General features: G+C 33.6%; 1 protein-coding gene across 10 annotated transcripts in view; it reads right to left on the bottom strand.

Moving 5' to 3' along the window:
- LOC123543190 (uncharacterized) overlaps positions 1 to 12,980 on the bottom strand; it is a 56,173-nt gene that overhangs the window by 9,234 nt on the left and 33,959 nt on the right. The window contains exon 1 of one of the 10 annotated variants that reach the window (XM_045329286.2): positions 9,422 to 9,549. The exons of 7 other annotated variants lie outside the window; for them this stretch is intronic. The gene's annotated coding sequence lies outside the window, so the exon portion shown is untranslated. Of the gene's footprint in view, positions 1 to 5,315; positions 5,466 to 9,421; positions 9,550 to 12,980 lie in introns of those variants that run through there. 2 more of the 10 variants (XM_045329282.2, XM_045329291.2) reach the window with 2 other exon arrangements.

The raw sequence follows: 12,980 nt of genomic DNA, 5'->3' as shown, positions 1-12,980 counted from the left end.
ATTAGCGGATAATTTACTGCACTGAATGTTTATTTTTTTATTAATTAAGGAATGAATAACCCGCCAAAGAAAAGGGCTAGAGTATGACGCATTGTCGTCTGATCAACATGTCAGCCCTTCAAACCCTTCGTCATCGTTCCTGACGACTGCAGAAGACATGATGGATTTTTTTAAACGCAATGACGTTTTAATTAAGCTACATGTTCGTCACCTTAAAATAAGACGTGACTGCTTAATGTAAACTTGTCACTGAAACAGAAGGCATTCTAAACGCTCAATCGCAGTAAACGCCGACGTCATGACGTCATCGTAGTCAAAGAATGGAGACAGAAGACAAATCGCAACATCACATATGGAAATTTGCTTCACATAAAGTGTACTAATATTAAATAACAAAAGCCCCGCGTACGGTTGCATACGCTTGTCTTTAAGTGTTTTACATAGAAAATTATGCAAAAAAAAGAGTTATGGTTCTTGGTCTTCTTAATGAAAATAGTTTATAAAGTTGGAAAGCTGTAGTATTCAAGAAAAGAATATAAACAACAACAACAACAACAAAAGACATTCAATTCCTATTTTCTAAGTACAATGTACATAAAGGGCCATAATTCAGACAATTTGCAACTAGAGTTATTGTTCTTGCCCAACGCACTCGCATGATGATGATAAACAAAAGAACCCTGTTTCAAAGTTAAGTGGGTCTGAACAAAAAATTGACGAAAAATCATAATTCTGACAAAATGCTTATAGTGACAATACCTAGCAGTTTTTCTACAATGAGATAAAACTTAACACAGTTGAATTTTAACAAGTTCACGATTTAACCTTAAAAATAACCCTACAAAATTAATGCACCTGCATTGAGGACACTCATTATAAATGCAGACGACACTTGACACCGCCATCAAAGTCGGTGTCACCAGAGGTTTAAGAAAATATATTCACTTATCATATTTCAAGATGAATACACTCGGTAAATAGCTAACAATTTAGCATATAAATTATGCTATAAAATTTCAATACGATACATGGTTTTGAACATGCTGTTAAAAGGTCTAATTACATATACTTAGTTTCGAATTTATAATTTGCGCATATTCGTATGTGAGCGCAACAAAATTACCAAATAACAAAAATAGTCAGGGAACCAAACAAAATTAGCATACTGGAATCCTCTTTGACATTAAATGATTTAGAATTGACATTGTGGTGACAGAAAGTTTAATTGACGAGTTTTATATCCGAAAAACACTCCATGTTCTAAAAAGAAAACTTCAGCGGGACCACTTGTACAAAATTTATTGCCACTCAATTTGATCTAATAAGGGGGTATCAATTTTACTTTGAATAAGCGCAGACTTAAGCATTTCTGGTTTATGCTAATTGGTAACAGAAACCAGTCTGGAGAAAACACAAGCCAAATATTTTTTCTAAGCCCCTATCTAAACCAATTCACCAATTTTAAGAGGACCAGAAACATACACGGAAGAAATCAGCTCTGTATATCTCGTCAAGGATTACACATGAATTAATTTTTGTTTAGTTACGTTAAAATGGACCATCTTAAAAATGTTGTTAAACGTAACTCAATGTCGTAATACCGACGTTTTGCGACTTATAAAGGTAGCTCATCCGTAAGGACAATCGCGAAGGCATTCAGTTTCGGCATTTTCCGCCATGGAATTACCCTATCACACGGAAATGGCCGAATGCCATAACACCTTAATTATAGTTACTATTTTAAGCTTCTTGTATAAGATAAAGATTGGTTTCATGGTTATGTATGCTGTAAGTTTTACTTGTTTGCAAACTGAGCCTTAATTACCTGAATCTACCTAATTTCATCGCGTTTTCAAATTATCAATGATACATCCAAATAAACATTAAAACCAAAATAAACATTCAAATCAAATAACCACCGAAAATTAATTAATCACCTATTAATCACTACCGCCTACCTATAGCAGAGCATAATATATTGTCATATATATACAAGTAACATTTCCATACATTATCATTGTATTTTATCTTTGCATTTATTGTACGCCCAACATGCCTAATTAGACGAGATATGATTTAGTGATAAGATATGATTTAGTGATAAGATACGACTACCTTATTACCTTAATATAAGAGCACGCGCAATATAAGATCACGCGCAGCTAAATTGGATAAAAATATTGTTCTAAATTTCTAGGGAAAATTCCTGTGCAACAATTTATTTCAGTGTTATGCTGACAATAAGTTTCAGGCTAGAAACAAAATATATAAATATAAAACATTCATCTATAAAATAAACTACCGTATTGTGTAAGGCACACTTTTATATTTTTTTTTAAGATCGTGCGCTCGAGACGATGTCGTGCGCTCGAGATAACAAGTTTAAAGCTGATGATAATACAATCATAGAAAAGTGTGTGTCCTTGAAATACCAACAAAATACTTAAATAGGAATTAAATATTACTTCAATATTCTGCAGTAAAGTATTAAATTTCATTCTATTTTTTTGCCTACCAAAAGTGAAAAGTAATGTCCCTTATCGTGTTCCATAAAAGTCTGTTAAGAGACGACGGCTTGAACCAACAACTCCTCACTAGTATAGCATGCATGCGCGAAAAAGACAATTGCAACTAAGCATTGCATTTGAAAAATGTACATTATGCAATACATTTTTACAACACACATCACATTAAAATAATATGATTTAACATATCTCCGCGGTGTGTTAAAACAACAAAATACGACACAGAAAATCCACTTACTTGCCGGAAAAAAAACATTTCCTTGAAGCGACTTACCATCCGTCAATATTTTTAATGAAGGTTAATAAAATATTTTCTGATACTCAATTAGTTTTACGTCGGTAAAATATAACGTATCCTTTATAAATGTCATATCTACTCGAGTAGAAAATCGCTTATAATAATGGTTGCCATAGCAACGGCTGCGGGAGAAGAATATTACGCTTATAGTCTGTAAAATTGTAATTACCTACTAAATCAATTATAGTTGCATTCGTGCTTTTCAAGACTGGAGAAATTCAAGATTCCCTCTCAAAATATTGATTAGTGATTAAGCATCGCGAATATATATGTCACGTGGTCGGTTGGTTTCTGAACTAACTGCAACTGCTGATAAGCCTTATTTGAAAACTCGATTATCTTTAGCCTTTTAGATTTTAAAATAAAGAAAAAAAAGTCTACACAGTTATAGAATATTCGATTTCATTGTGTTTCTTGCAATGTTTGGCGCGTTTTGAAGTTTTTTTAAGTACCAATAAAAGAAAGTATATTTTCGTTTTCAATATGAATGGTGACAATCCTGCTATAATGGCCGAAAAACAGGAAAAATTACGTAGTATCCTTGAAAAAAAAAATACATTCGAAACAATAAGATACAATGGAAAACGAGTTCAAAACACATTTTAGCAGTGCCATGTGAAAACCAACATAGTGCGTTTGCGACCAGCATGGACCCAGACCAGACTGCGCATCCGCACAGTCTGGTCAGGATCCATGCTGTTTGCTGACAGTTTCTCTAACTGCAACAGGCTTTGAAAGCAATCAGCATGGATCCTGACCAGACTGCGTGGAAATATTTTATTGTAAACTGCGTAGATGCACTATGTTGGTTTTCTCATGGCGAGGCTCATTTAAAAAGTTCTTTTTTTATAAACGGGTAACGATAAATCTGAAGCGGACATTAGGGTGAAATGCATGAAGCGGAAAGATACAAAGGGAAAATAGACTGCGAGTTGATGCCCGTGTAATTTGTGTGTTGAAGAAAATGATTACAATGCACGGATCATTTACCGTCAAGAAATTGTCGGTTTTTCTTTTTGATCAATGATTAAAATCAATAAAACGCCTTTAAATACAGCCCATAAATAGTACATGAAGAGAGGAAAATAATACATCGCCGTGATTACTTTCTCATTAATGTAATGCAATAGATTTCAACATCTATCATTTTAATGAATTTGTATTTTCATTTCTTTGAGATTTAAGTGTACATCAATAAATTATCTACAGTTTTCCCAACAACATATTTCCACAAACATGACAAATTCATACTACAGCCTAAGATCACTTTACATATGCATGTTATCAAACGCAGCGTATTTTAAGACGCTTATACCTGCGCACAAAGAAGTGAAGTCTTGTTGTTCAAATAATTGATTCAGAGGTTCTTAAAAAAACTTTTTTTATATGTTGGAAGGTGGAACGAGATTTTCAAAACACTTACTCCGTATAATTGTCAGAGGCTTCACTCCCTGTAAATTACTACATAAAATACTATCTATATGATCTATATCCGTCTCAATAATTCATTTTTTCTTGATGTACCATTTCCTGTGCTTTCCTTTTATATTTTAATCAATAAATTCCACATCGATTTACTCTTCAGCCGATCTCATCTCTCCCTCTTTTTCTCTATCTATATACAGAACTCATATGCCGGGGACCAGCGGCGCAACTGCTAGAGGCCTGGGTTTGATTCCCGGCTGCGACTAGTGCCACTTCCGGCTTAGACTAAACTCTTGACAGATAATTATTGGTCCTCCTACTATCCAGGTCGTCTGAGTAAGATACCATTTCTTTAATAAAGAACACAATTTACTTTCTTGATGAAGGATTTAACCAGGAAGTGCAATGACTTTGTGCAAAGAAATAGAAAGCTTATACGTTGTAATAAAAGCAGAGAGAAAATGGCAGAAATAACATTAATTGGAACCACCGCCTGACAAAGAACTACTGCGCACACAGTCTCAAATAAGTGACAAAATTCTGACATGATTGCATCCGGAATATAGAGAAAATTTCCTTACATTAATCACAGATGTCAATATCCACGTCGTCTGTATTAACAGTCATAAATCATGACCGATTCACCAATCTCTCATAATTCTAGAATGTAAACTGTCTGCGAGATTTTTTCGATTTTTCTCATGTTTGACGAGATTTTTGCTATAATGTCAATATTCTAAGCTATTGACACGGACTCCGTATATACCTATAATCATTCTCTTTGATTTTTTTGCCCCATTTACTTTGCTGGTAAAATATTTCATGCAGTCGTAATAACTATTATGATGCGATAAACAAAGCAGAATTGAGTGGAAAATACTTCAAAGTATATAAGGTGCAACAGAACAGAACAGAACAAAAGAAAAAAAAAAAGAACTGCAGACGACAGAAACAGCAAAGAGCGTAGCAGACGACAACAAACAGAAAAGAACAGAAAAACTAAAAAGGATAGCACATATACAGCCACAGATTCAGATCAAAAATATGTTTTCAAAACGATATATTACCGTTCACTAAAATGTTTATCCAAACAACGCTATCAAAACGTACACTGGCAACACGCTATCAACACGTACTGGCAACACCGGAAAATGCATGGAAGAGTACGTACCTTAACACTTATTAACTAAAATTTATTTAAGGAATTTATAGAATCCATTACTTCCTGCGCGCGCTATTTGCCGCCGCCTATGCGACCTGCTTGTTTAACAGACTATCATCGATTTAGTTCTGTTGGAAGCAGAAGTTCTCTCCCAGCTGATGGTATCATAGAAAGCAGCCGACTTCCCCAATAATGCTTTGCATGTTGTCATAGCAAAGAAAGAAAATTAACGTTTTCATGTATACTGGTAACGATAGTTGAATATACTCGTACATGTAAGATGCGTTTCTGTATACTTGAAAGATGAACGCACAATTAAATATTTAATTAAGTCTGCTTATTTGTTAGTTATATACGTTTTGTCGTAGTTTTAAGAACAACGCTAGTCACTATTAATCTTTTATTCCACCAGTGACATCTTGCCCACTTTGAAATCGTCAACTTTCTAACATTTTGCCTCACAAAATCAAAATAGCTCTGTCCCACTGAGATGGACTGCACGGCAACTGTTAATTACAGTATAATTAGATTGGACTGTTTATCTTTTGTTGCCATCACTTTAACTCTACACAATGCAACGAAAAAAAAGCAAAATTATAAAATTATTCAAATCAGCTAGAAAGAGACCCAAATTGCAGTGGAAGTTTCTATGACACATAATTACTAAAGTTCATTATGAGAACACTGTGTAAATGTCAAGCAGAGATCTGTCGTGTGATTCCAGCAAATAAGGCGTAAAAACTGTTTGTTACCGGTGTCCCGACCTACCCTAAATTTTTGGCCCGACCCTAAAATTTTTTATGACCTTAGAGAATATTTAAATCAACTTTTTTAAAAAAGTAACAAAACTGCACTTTTTATGCATTTAACATGGTCAGTGATGTTAGAAATCAACTTAATGATACTATAATGGCATAAACCCCTTATTTGCATTCATATTTTGACACAAAAATAAATTCCGAATAGTCTCACTTAATAACCCCCCCCCCCCCCCCCCCAAAAAAAATCCGACCTAACTATCCTTCTTTTTTGAGCATGTTACCGGAAACAAAGATTTTTTTAGGCCTAATTGGAAACAAAATCCAGGAGATAGCTCTATAGAGCAAACAACAACAACAACAAAACTTGAAAACAGTTGCTATATATTTGAATCTGCCATTTTCCATATTTAGAGTCTATACCACTGGTACATTTTCTTCTTCGAGTTAAGTCTCAGTTATCTACAAAAAAATATCCTCGTCTCGATAAAAACTATCTAAACAAAAAACAACACATGACATGCTTTTAAGAAAATTTAAGTTTACGACCGAAAACGACAAGCTATGTTGTAGTATATTTGATGTTTTTAGACAAGCTACTGTGACGGCGAGACGGAAGTGAAACCATGTACCTGTCGTTGTTGAAACGAGATAAAAAAAAATCGTGTCATGCATTTTACATGCGGAGGAATGTGTGTGTATACATGTTTTGTCGATTTATAACTGCTATATGTCAATTCAAGACTTATACATTATACAGTTTTTCACATGTTCTTGGTCCGATATATAATATAGTAATAATATAGACTTCTTACACAATGTTTGATCGAAATATTTAAGTTAACGGTATATAAGATCCAACTTACATATTTAAAAACATGAAAACTTACTTCATATAGTTTATGTTAACATTAAATTAACAAGATTTTACTTCATATAGTTTATGTTAACATTAAATTAACAAGATTTTGCGTAAGGTTAAAAATAAAACACACTGTTTACATGTATAGATACACATAGCATAAATGTGTACCACCTCTAAAATAACTGGCCAGTTCTTTTTTAATCATCTATTACTGCATGACATTTGATTTTGTTTGTAGCTCTATACACAAACTTAATCTAAATATTTAGTTCTGTTAATCACATTAGATGAGGATTTTAGACATTTAAAGTAAATACTAGTATCTAACAATGAATTATTTTAGTCAAAGATGGCCACCGGAAATCTTTATCGTATTAAGATGAATTACGAGGCATGTTTTAACTAAAGGTCAATAAGGTAACTGACCCGTGATGAAATTCGGCAATTTCCGTGCGATTACGTTACCTTCCGTACGCGATTTCGGCATCCTTCGGCAATATTAGAAAATGATTTTTCATAATAACCGGAGATAACCGGAAAATGCCGAAATCACATTCAGGAGAATACGTAAATGAACGGAAATCGCCGATTGTCATTACGAGTCAATTACCTTAAATATGACATTATTATATTTGAGCCGAGCCATGAGAAAACCAACATAGTGCGACCAGTATGAATACAGATCAGCCTGTGCATCCGCGCAGTCTGGTCAGGATCCATGCTGTTCGCTAATGGTTTCTCTAAGTGCAATAGGGTTTGATTGCGAATAGCATGGATCCTCATCAAACTGCGCGGATGCGCAGGGCGGTCTGGATCCATGCTTGTCGAAACGCACTATGTGGGTTTTCTCATTTGTTAAAACTTTATCAAGACTCAAACCTCTTACATTCAAGAAGATATACTCTAGCTTTTATCTTATTGTTTTGCTCCATTCTTCAAGGTTATACTTTTTACTCGCGTCCCAACAACCTGTAACATTTCACTCTATGCCAAAACGTATATCGTACCATCACTTCACTTCTATGCAATTAATCAGCCACTGGAATTTACCAAAAGTTTCTTTTTCAGGATTTTATGGGGTCCGAGGTACTTCGCATAAAGGCGTCCGAAGTATTCCGCATATAGCGTTCTGTGCAAAAAAAAAACGTGATGATATGCATAATTGTGTTATCTGGAATGTTCATCAATAATAAAATAGAGAAAGAAAAACGTTTATCATCTGTTTTATTGTTCACTCGAGTACCATAACGTCGATCTATGTTTAGTTAAGAGAATTCCGCAATGAAATTTTATCGTCTGCCTCAAATCATTCCCGCAATAAAATAACAACTTTTGTCATCATATTCAAATTTTTTAGCAACAAGTGAGTCTGCGTATCCACAAAGTAACAAAATAACAACACAAGGCAGAGTTGAAATAACTTTAAAGTTTCCAGTTTATTCAAAGATATTTTATTGAAATATATATACTATAGTATACTAGTAGCCAAACGATTATGTTTTATTGCGTCAGTACCACACGACGAATTCCAACCTAAAACTGGAATGTTCCTTGACCATTGTTCATAGCACGTACGGGCACCGACCTTCCTTACATCAACTGGAGAAACACAAAAAAAAAATCCACGTTCCAAACGAGATTTCTTACCTACAGAGGGAAGGACGAATGTGATTCGAAGTAAAAACAAAAAAAAACAAAAAAAAACACAAAAAAACACCTCATTATCCGACAAATAGGAAACTAAAGCCCCGACATGCGAGCAGTAAACTGTGGATACCCATTTAGGGAAGCAAGTTCATATTACAAGTACTTACAAATTTATATCAACAAAGCTTCTAACTAGATATTCTTTTTATTGTTTTTTTTTTTTCTTTTCTAAATATCTTCATAGATTCAATTCTTCACTTCTAGTGTCCCCGGTTCTAGTACTCTAGGACCATAACGATACGTCCAAGGTAGGTAACTCCAGAAGCTATTTAAATCTTGTATAATTATGCCCCATTTCTTCTCAAAAACATTTTTAAAAATAAGTAAAAATTCATTTTCTAGTAGATAGACTAGATTATTACAAGTCAGTATTTACACTATATGTTTTGTTCACAGGATATAACCGCTGTATTGTTTCAAACTTTGTATAATTATGCCCCTTTTCTTCCACAAACATGGATAATCAGAGCAAATGCAGATCCAGTCAGAAGACTAGATTATTACATTAGTCTAAAGAGACAATGGACTTAACTTCCAAGGCCTGAATACAGACTATTCGGCAAGCTAAAACAAGAAAAAAAAACAGATACAAACAAACCCTGCGTCCGTCGTTTTTTTTTTTTTTTTAATTTATATATGAAAATAACATGCAAATAGTAGAAACAATCATCTATTTTTGACCTCTGAATCACACGCTCCAGAAGACGAACATGTCATAAAACATCCAGCTTGAATCCCGTTATAAAATCAAAATTAAAGGAACAACTTGAGCCTGCGGAATAACACAAAAGAACTAACACACCACCGTCACAGAGAGAGAGAGAGAAAGAAAAATGCATAAAATTCGTATTATTTCCCCGAAAACTCCACGCATACAGCAACGAGGTATCATATTTCTAAACACTTGTCCGTATGAATAAATCTTGATAAACACAGATGTTGAGTTTCTGGAGAACTTCGTGAATTATTTCTGAGAGATACTGATGAGATTATGGAGATAAAAAGTCCATATAGATTAGGATTAGTGCTAACAAAGGCGCATGCATATGTGAAGACTTGGTACATACTCAAATACTCTTGTTTTACTTCATCTTTTTGTATTAAGTCTTTCTTTCAACACGTTCTCTACTTGTAAATACCGTTTATGTCTCCTATTCCATGATGGTTGTTGTTGTTGTTGATATTGTAAAATTGGGGTTTTGAGACATGCAAAAAGAAAGCTTGCCATTACATGTAAAAGCATACTCCTTCGCAAAGCAAAAAAAAAAAAAGTTTTTCTTTAGCATTTTTATAATATGATTTTATTCTTTTTTTTTTGTCAAATGTTATGTTATAAAAATATACTTAAATATTATAGCTTGGATTTTTGACAAAGTATAGAATGCATTATAAATGTGCGCTTTTAACAGAATCGCATGCACAACCGCTCCTCACAAGAAAAGTGTCAATCTATAAAACAATCCAATAATGTTCTGAATAATTCAGGAGATGTAAGTGCTTCGACACTTTGGTTTTCAAATTCTGAGACAGGATTATTTGAAATTCGTTTTTTTTATTTCAATGGATACGAGATTTATATTCCGTACAAGTGTACTGAGTCTGAAATCTGTATACACACATTTTGTAAAACACTTGAGAACGCAACAGTTTTTATTTTTAATGGAACTAACCCCATTATTTTAGGGGGAAAATAATTTCTCTAAAAAATCTATAAAAAGCGAGTACTCTGAAAGTGACTAGCGGTAACTTATTGCACTATGATTTATGCAAGATATTCTCATAAATAACCAAAAATAGTGTGCAGAAAGTAGAAAACCGTTGCAACGCTTTTAAAATACATGTTATACAGAAAATTTATAGTCTTCTTGTAATTTTAGCAATATCTAACTTTTACTTCCAAGTGAATTATAATGATTTATTCAGTTTCTAACTGTCTGAAAGAAGAGCAACCAAGAATATCTTACATTTAAAATAAACTGTTTGGCTAATTGCACTGATAAATACTTTTCATTAAACTAAGCCATAGACTAGCTCCTAGAGTATGATATACCTTTTTATATTTTTATGACTGAATGTAGGGAAATGAGTTTTACAACTGTTAAAATTAAGAAATAGTTTAATGCAAAACCGTGTTTTAGCACTATATATACATGATGGGCGGTTAATTATACATAAGGCGTAATAATTTCACGAGTGGGCAGTCCCTTTAAAGCCTTAAATCTTTGTAGTCTTTGTATCTAACAAACCAGACAGACTTTCCTTTGTGTTATGATGCTATAAAAACCTTTAACCATATTCACATTATGTAATTTAGAAATTAAATTATATTGGGAGACTTTAATACCAGTGTATACCTTTAAACGCCAGATAAAAGTGAAATCGCAAGAGTACCCAAGGGCGGAGTTTTATGGCCTTTTTTATTTAAATTTATTTGACGGGTGCATTGTAACTTCAACGGTACGGGAGACTAAAAGGTTATAATATTATATAATAGTACTGCATTAGAGGGTGATGTTTGGTCAATGTAAGATAAAGACTATCACCAGCGGTGACAATGCATGCTTCAAGGCAAACAGTATGACCTTTGTGACCTTTGATCTTTACAATGGTATTTACAACTGTTTTTTTATGCTTCTTACGGTAAACTTTTATAAGAAACACGAAGATGTTATTATTCCTGTTATATCTACATGTAAATGAATTAGTGAATCTTATATACTCCTTGACAGTCAAGATACATCCAACAAACATGTACTCGAAACGAAACAAGCACACAAACAAGACTAAAACATGATGTTCTTATTACAATGTATGTAAGGTGTTTTATAAAGGCCGAATGACTGAACACCTTTAAAGGGGGTGGGGGATTCAAAAAAAAATAAATGAAATAAAACAATTCATGTAGAGTGCGTATTTATGGTTTGTAGAAAAGTGAAATAATTTAAGCTAAATATATATATATATATAATATATATATTGATGGATTTAACGTGGCACCGACACACGACTTTCCAGCTTTAATGGTGGAGGAAAACCCCAGGTGCCCCTCCCTGCATTATTTAATCACTGGCGGGTACCTGGGTAGAACTACCGACCTTCCTTAAGCCAGCTGGATGGCTTCCTCACATGAAGAATTCAACGCCCCTAGTGAGGCTCGAACCCACATCGATGAGGGGCAAGTGATTTGAAGCCAGCGACCTTAACCACTCGGCCACGGAGGCTACATTATATTTATACTTTACTTTTCAATGCATGATACAACACTCGCCATATTTTCATTCAGCAATTCCTGCTTTGAATTGTGGTGTTTCCGGTAGGTTCTATTTATAGAACAAATTGCAGCTTCGGCTGTAAGCCACCATATCGTTTGATTTAAATATATTTTATCCCTTCCTTTTTTATGACACAAGATATACAATGTATATATACAGAACATACACAAAACATTTTAGGGAATGTAAAAGGGTTGGACCACAAGTTCATCTAGCATTAGTAATTCAATCCGTTCCCGAAAGGTATATTTAAAGAAAAAATTATATCATTGTACTGTCGTGAAAAAAAAATTATTTGGAAGAGTACGAAACTAAGCGAAACGAATAACAACAATTTTGAAAGAGAAGTAAAAATGACCTACTGCTTTTGGTTATTTTGCGTCCATGAAAAAGGAGAAGCCGCGAAACAAAATGCAAACTTTGCACAAAATACGAATTTATAAATTATGAATACGTTTTTAACCTTGAATCTAGTTGATATGAAAACAATTCTCATAAATGATTGATAATTTCAAAACGATGCATTATTATATCCTGCCGCGACTTGGGTGGTTTTCCTATTGAAATCATAATTTCCTTTAAAATAGCCATAACTTTCCATATTAAAGTTTTATTGGGGAATATAATTGACAAATGTCATGGATTTGAATACATATCATGCATAGTTTTTTTTTATGCTCGAATTAAGTACCAAATATTTATTCATATTTAATAAACAAATTTATTACCACGGAATGAATTAAAACCATAATGCTATAAAAGTTATAGTCTTTTCAAATATTTATAATGACAGTGCATACATAACTGCCGTGTTCGAGTATCAGAATACGAAAATTTAAACTTAAAAACTGTAATACTTAACAAATCACGTTTTTTTCCTCACGTTACATATTACCAAACTTCACTCCGGGGATATCACCAACGCCTACATAAACAAGAGGACCATGATGGTCCTGAATCGCTCACCT

This window comes from Mercenaria mercenaria, chromosome 19 (assembly GCF_021730395.1).
Source record: "Mercenaria mercenaria strain notata chromosome 19, MADL_Memer_1, whole genome shotgun sequence".
Taxonomy (NCBI): Eukaryota; Metazoa; Mollusca; class Bivalvia; order Venerida; family Veneridae; genus Mercenaria; species Mercenaria mercenaria.
Note: the sequence above shows the minus strand (reverse complement) of the source record. Positions and strands in the feature narration are given on the sequence as shown.